General features: G+C 38.1%; 1 pseudogene; it reads right to left on the bottom strand.

The window, feature by feature from the left end:
- Positions 1-286: 286 nt before the first annotated feature.
- The window catches only part of LOC122749631, a 30,871-nt pseudogene continuing 25,157 nt past the window's right edge, over positions 287-6,000 (bottom strand).

Raw genomic sequence — 6,000 nt, 5'->3', positions numbered from 1 at the left:
AAGTTATGTATGGATTCAACAGGTTATTTTTCATCTCCACCTCCTTTAAAGTTTATACATTTTGAACAAAAAAGAGAGACAGAGGGCAAGGTGAAGAGGAAACACCACCTATACAAAAAGCCAAATCTCATTTGTATACTGTGTTTAATTGAGAATGTTTTATACAGATTTCCTCTAGTGTGTGGGTTTTGATGATGCCCATATTACATAGGAGACTTCCCAGACTGGAGAATGCTGAACAACACCAGGGAGAAATTAAGAAGAAGCCTGGGAACCAATAACAATTTCAGTAATGCATGGTCTTATCCCACAAGCTTCCTGAATAGTGACTGGTTATGAGTTTGTGTAACTCATCATATAGCCAGAGGACAATGGCATATGGTACTTCCATAAACCAGTACTGAACCCAAAATGTGGTGAAGTTCGGGATTGGAACACTTCCAAATTCACTGGAGAAGATCACTGCTATGATAATTTGAGATGTAATTCCAATCCAGATGACTTTATTTCTGAAGAGACTTTGCTGGAAATTTGAGTTTATCCATGGGTTTTTTTGGATGGTTACATCTGCTGGAACATGACTGCAACAAAATAAGCAGTGTATCCAGTCCATTCCAAGTACATTCACGGATATTTTGTCCATTCTTGTCCATAGCTATATCCAAGGTCATTGAGACTATCATTTTCCCATAATGACTGTAAGTATAGGAGCAAGTCAGGTTTGAATCCCTGTACAGTATATACAGTGAAATAGGCAAAGAAGCCTCTCACAGACTGTAAGATTCCAATTTGGAGGGAAGAGTACAAAAGCAGTTGATTATTCACTAGTCTGTCCTTCTTCTTGTGGCATGGTTTCTGGCTCATGATGTCACTATTGGCTTTCTTATAAGCTAAGGCAATGTAAAGAATAATATCAGTGCCCAAGTCAGTGAACAGTGGCAATGGTACTGATGGGCAGAGGCACCCCTGCAACAATGAAGATAAGGAAAGGGATAAGCTCTGCAATATTTTTGGTCAGGGTGAATGTGATTATTTCCTTCAGTTTTTTAAAGATTAGGCAACCTTCCTCTACACCTGTAATTAGAGAAGAAAAGTTGTCATCTAGTAAGACCATTTCTGCAGAATTTTTTTTATGTACCAGAGCCTGCACAAACCATAGCAATCCCAATATTGGCCTTCTTCAAGGCTGGGGAATCATTAACACTATCCCCTATCACTGCAACAACAACATCCTGTTTCTGACAGCTCTCCACAATGATCAGCGTCTCTCCTTGCAAAGACAACTTCAGTATAGTTGATCAGGAACTCATCCAGCAGTTCTGGGCTCATCTTCAGCTCCATTCCATTTACCACAACTGCCTTTGCCTCCTTTTTGTCAACCTGTTCTACAGAAATTTTAAGACATTTTGCTATGTGTTCCACAGTCTCATTATTAGCTGAAATGCCCACACTTCTGACAATAGCTTTGGCGGTGATGGGATGATCACCTGTTATCATGATAACCTTGATGCCATCACTGGCATTTCATGACTGCATCAGGGAGAGTGAATCAAGGAGGATCAATCATTGATATCAGGCCCACAAAGCAGAGGTCAGAGGTGGGAAAGTTCATGGTCTCTACATTAAAGGAATAGGTACCTGGAAAATCATCTTCTGGATGGTAGAGTTGACAGAAATCCAGCACTATATCCCCTAAGCCTCCCAGCTCCATGTATGGAGTTTGGAAGGCCTCTGCTGTGAGTTCATCAAGATGTTACTCCCAGTGATTTGATTATGATGATGCTACATTTCTCCAGGATGGTCTCAGGGGCTCCTTTCAAACAAAAATAGTTTCAACATCTTTTTTAATTTAGTAAAAACAGGCTACTAGCTTGCTTCTGTAGATATAAGAAATATGCAGATATATACATATATACACATTTATACATATATAGGTAGGCAGTTACATTTGTGTAGTTCTGTGAATGCATATATATATATATATGTTTATATATGCATATATTACTTATATACAAATTAAATGTATACATACCTATATACATATACATACATATGTTTGTGTGTGTATAATACATATGACTTGATTCCACTACAGTATTTGAGAAAACAACTTTCTATGAAATACTACACATGCTTTTAGGTTGAAGGGAGTTTAGGGGGTATTAAGAATCTCCTATCAACAATCCTTTTGCTTCAAAACCAATGATTCGCAAAGTAAGACAAATCTTAGTTAATCTCACTGGGAGGGAGGGAGGTAACCTTCCCATTTTCCAGGATCTTAAAAAACCTCAAGCTACAAAGAGAGTCCTGTAGGCCCTGGAACTAGCCTGAGATGATCTTCGACTTTGTGAGCACCAAATAGTCTTCTGACTTTCCCCAAATGCATTTTACTAGTTGTACATTAGGGGATAGCCCCAGAGGAACCAAATTCCCATGCTTTTTAATTGTGTGAGATATCTTATATCTCGACATGTTGAGAATGTCATCATCGTCATCATTATTACTACTATTTATCGTATGGTGCTTTAATGTTTGTAAAATGTTTTTATATTATTATCTGTCTGGAGTTTATAACAAACCAGGAGATAAGTGTGATTATTGAACTCATTTTACAGATAAGGATACTGAGACAGACAGACGTTTCATGCTCACAGTCACATAGCTAATATTGTCTGCGAGCCTGATCTCAGGGCTTTCTCATTCCAAGTCTAGAACTCTTTCCCCTACACCCTTCAACTGTGTCATAGCTCATGCCTCTTTCTACTAAAAGCTTCATATAACATTGAATACATTTTTTGCAAATTTTTCTCATTAGCTCCTTTTGCTAATAGATAATGCAGAACACACTTTGGAAGAAACATATTCAGCATGGAGTGCCGATTAGCAGATGGAAGCTGCTGTTTCTTGTATGTACTATCAATGAGACCAAATGCTTTGAAGTTTTAGAAGTCATTTTCTTTCTTCAAAGTCAGGCCCAAAGGCAGGAGAGTGGGCATAGACTAGAAGTGGGTCAAGCATCACGAAACTACACAATAGATTTTTAGAGGTAGACGTTGGCAGAGGCAGTGCATTTTCTTCCTACTCCAAAAAATTCAAAAGACATTTATTAGTGTTAGGCATCGTTTATGTAAGTATATGTGCTTCTGAAGTAATCATGATTCCCCTAGTGACTAGCCTGGCTTGTGGTACTAGGCTCTGCCCAAAAAAGATGATGAGATTATCAATCTAATGTCTTGAGCACAGGAAGCCTTTAATTAAGAGTTTGTTGGATAGAATGTTTGTCAAACAATATCTACTCAGTATTCACATTGTATGCCATGAGCACAACTGAGTTCAAGGCCCAAAGCTGGAGTATTTGTATCTTAAACACTGTACCTCCCAAGGAGGTAAAGATTCTTTTCCATATTCTTTCTCCCAGAATTACACTGGAGTAGGATAGGGGCCTGCAGAGGTATATGCATTAAGGAATGTAAAACGATAGTATGGTACTTCTTTGTAAAACCCTCTTCTCTACTTTGGCAGATAGAAGCAGCTGGGAATTAATTAAATCATACACCATCCTGAAGCATTCCTCATTTGGCCCCCAGTAAATGAGATAAACAAAGGTGTGGGTAAAACATACATATAGAGAGGAGAAAGCCATTTCATGTATGCCCTTTAAAAATGGTCTTCAGGTTTGAGAATAAACTGTTGGGCTGGATGTGCCTATTTCTCTGGTACAGCAGAAGCATAGGGCTGAAAGCCAGAAATGCTCTTAGAGAACAGATAGTAAAACTTCTCTCATCCTTTAAAAAAAAAATTCTAAAACATTTTAAATGATTACTAATGGGGACAGCTAGGTGGCACAGTGGATAAAGCACCGGCCCTGGGTTCAGGAGGACCTGAATTCAAATCGAGCCTCAGACACTTGACACTTACTAGCTGTGTGACCCTGGGCAAGTCACTTAACACTTACTGCCCCGCCCCCTGAAAAATTATTATTAATGTCTTTTTATTTCATTGTAACTTCCCACTGATTCTTCCTCCAAGAAAAACCATACCCATGCAACCTTATAAAAATAAGAAAAAAATGAGTGCCTAATTTAGAAGGTATCCTTGTACAGAGGAAAGAGTACTGGATTTAGAGATGTAGAACTTGGGTTCAAACCTTGGCTTGGCTGCTTACTACTGGGAACTTTGGCAAGTCACTTTACCTCCTTAGGTCTTTAGATACTCATTTTTAACAAAAGGAGGTTGGCACTAATAAGCTCCAAGGTCCCTTTTCAGTTATAAATGCATGATTCTCTGATTCTGCACCTGTAGTCTCCTCCCACCAAGGTGGAAGATGTGCTTAACCATGAATGCTCTGAAGTCACAATTGGACACTGAATCGATCAAGGTTTGGAAGTCTTTCAGCAACTAGGTAAGAGTAGTAGATAAAGCACTGTACCTGGACATAGGAAGAACTGAGTTCACATATGGTTATATACTTAACCAACTGTGCATTTCTTTGAAATTCATTTAACCTGCATGCCTCAATTTCCTTACGTGTAAAATGTGGGTTAAAAATAGCACCTACCTCCCAGAGTTGTTGTGAGGATAAAATGAGATATTTTGGAAACGCTTTTCAAATCTTAAGTGCTACATACAACCTATTGTTATTATTCAACATTTTTAATATTGAGTTCATCATGTGAACTGTTCTCCTCATAGATACTTCTTACTTCCTTATGTATCTATTGAAACAAGTTTTCCTACATTTCTCTGAATTCTGCATATATTGCAATGCAATACAGTGTGTTCCCTCCTCAACAAAACAAAACAAAACTCTTAGTGCAGTTGTAAGCTAATAGAGCTACACTAAGATTGTTGGGAAGACACCCTGTATTATATTCATATGCCAAAATTTTTCAAGATGTTTCCGAATTAATGGGACACCTACTTTCCTCATATATGTGTGTGTACATGTGCATGTATGTATGTGTGCATGTATGTATTGTGGTACCTTTGACCCTCTCTTGGACCTCGTTGCGGTATATGCCCAATACTGGCATAGCTGAGACAAAGGGTAGGTAAAGCTTAGTAACCTTTTTGAAAAAAAAAAGGTACCATACGGTTTTCCAGAAATTAGACCAATTTACAGCTCCACCAAAAATACATCAGTGAGACCTATCTTTTCACATTCCTCTTCTAACCTTGACTATTTTCTGTATTTTGTCATCTTTGCTAATCTATCTCCTATCATTTTAAAGATGAGGAAAATGAAGCCTGAAGATACGAAAAGACTTGCCAAGGTCATGTAGGCAGCAGAGGTAAGATTCGAATTCAGGTCCTATAATGTCAGATACAGTAGGATATGATGCCAACCATATCATTTGCTGGACTCTAGATGATCAGCATTATTTTCCATTTTCTCTCTGTCTCTCCCTTTTTCTCAGTTTTTCTCTATCTCTTTCTCTATCCCTGTCTCTCTCTGTCTCCCTCTCTATCTCTATCTCCCTTTCACACACACACACACACACACACACACACACACACACACACAAATATTAATTTCTGGGGAAGCTAGGTGACACAGTGGATAGAGCACCAGCCCTGGAGTCAGGAAGACCTGAGGTCAAATCCAACCTCAGACACTTGACACTTACTAGCTGTGTGACCCTGGGCAAGTCACTTAATCCCAATTGCCTCACCAATATATATATATATATATATATATATATATATTATATATATATATATATATATATATTCATTTCTTCAAACATCAGGTATCCACAAGAAAAAAATTCAGCCACAAATAGATGATTAAGTATTTTTAGTTATTCAGCATTAGTGGATGCCATTGATATGGGAAAACAAGAAAGTCCTTAAAGCAGATTGTTTCTGGATGGGTCCATAATGTCCTATTAAGTTTATGTCAGAACTGTAGAATTTGGTTCCCATAAGTAGCCAGCATGCTCATCCCAGGGATCTATGCATTCTTAGACTATTATAAAGACATATAAATTTTGCTTTTGG

This window comes from Dromiciops gliroides, chromosome 1, assembly GCF_019393635.1.
Source record: "Dromiciops gliroides isolate mDroGli1 chromosome 1, mDroGli1.pri, whole genome shotgun sequence".
In the NCBI taxonomy this organism is placed as follows: domain Eukaryota; kingdom Metazoa; phylum Chordata; class Mammalia; order Microbiotheria; family Microbiotheriidae; genus Dromiciops; species Dromiciops gliroides.
The sequence above is the reverse complement of the archived record's forward strand: the minus strand, read 5'-3'. Positions and strand labels throughout refer to the sequence as shown.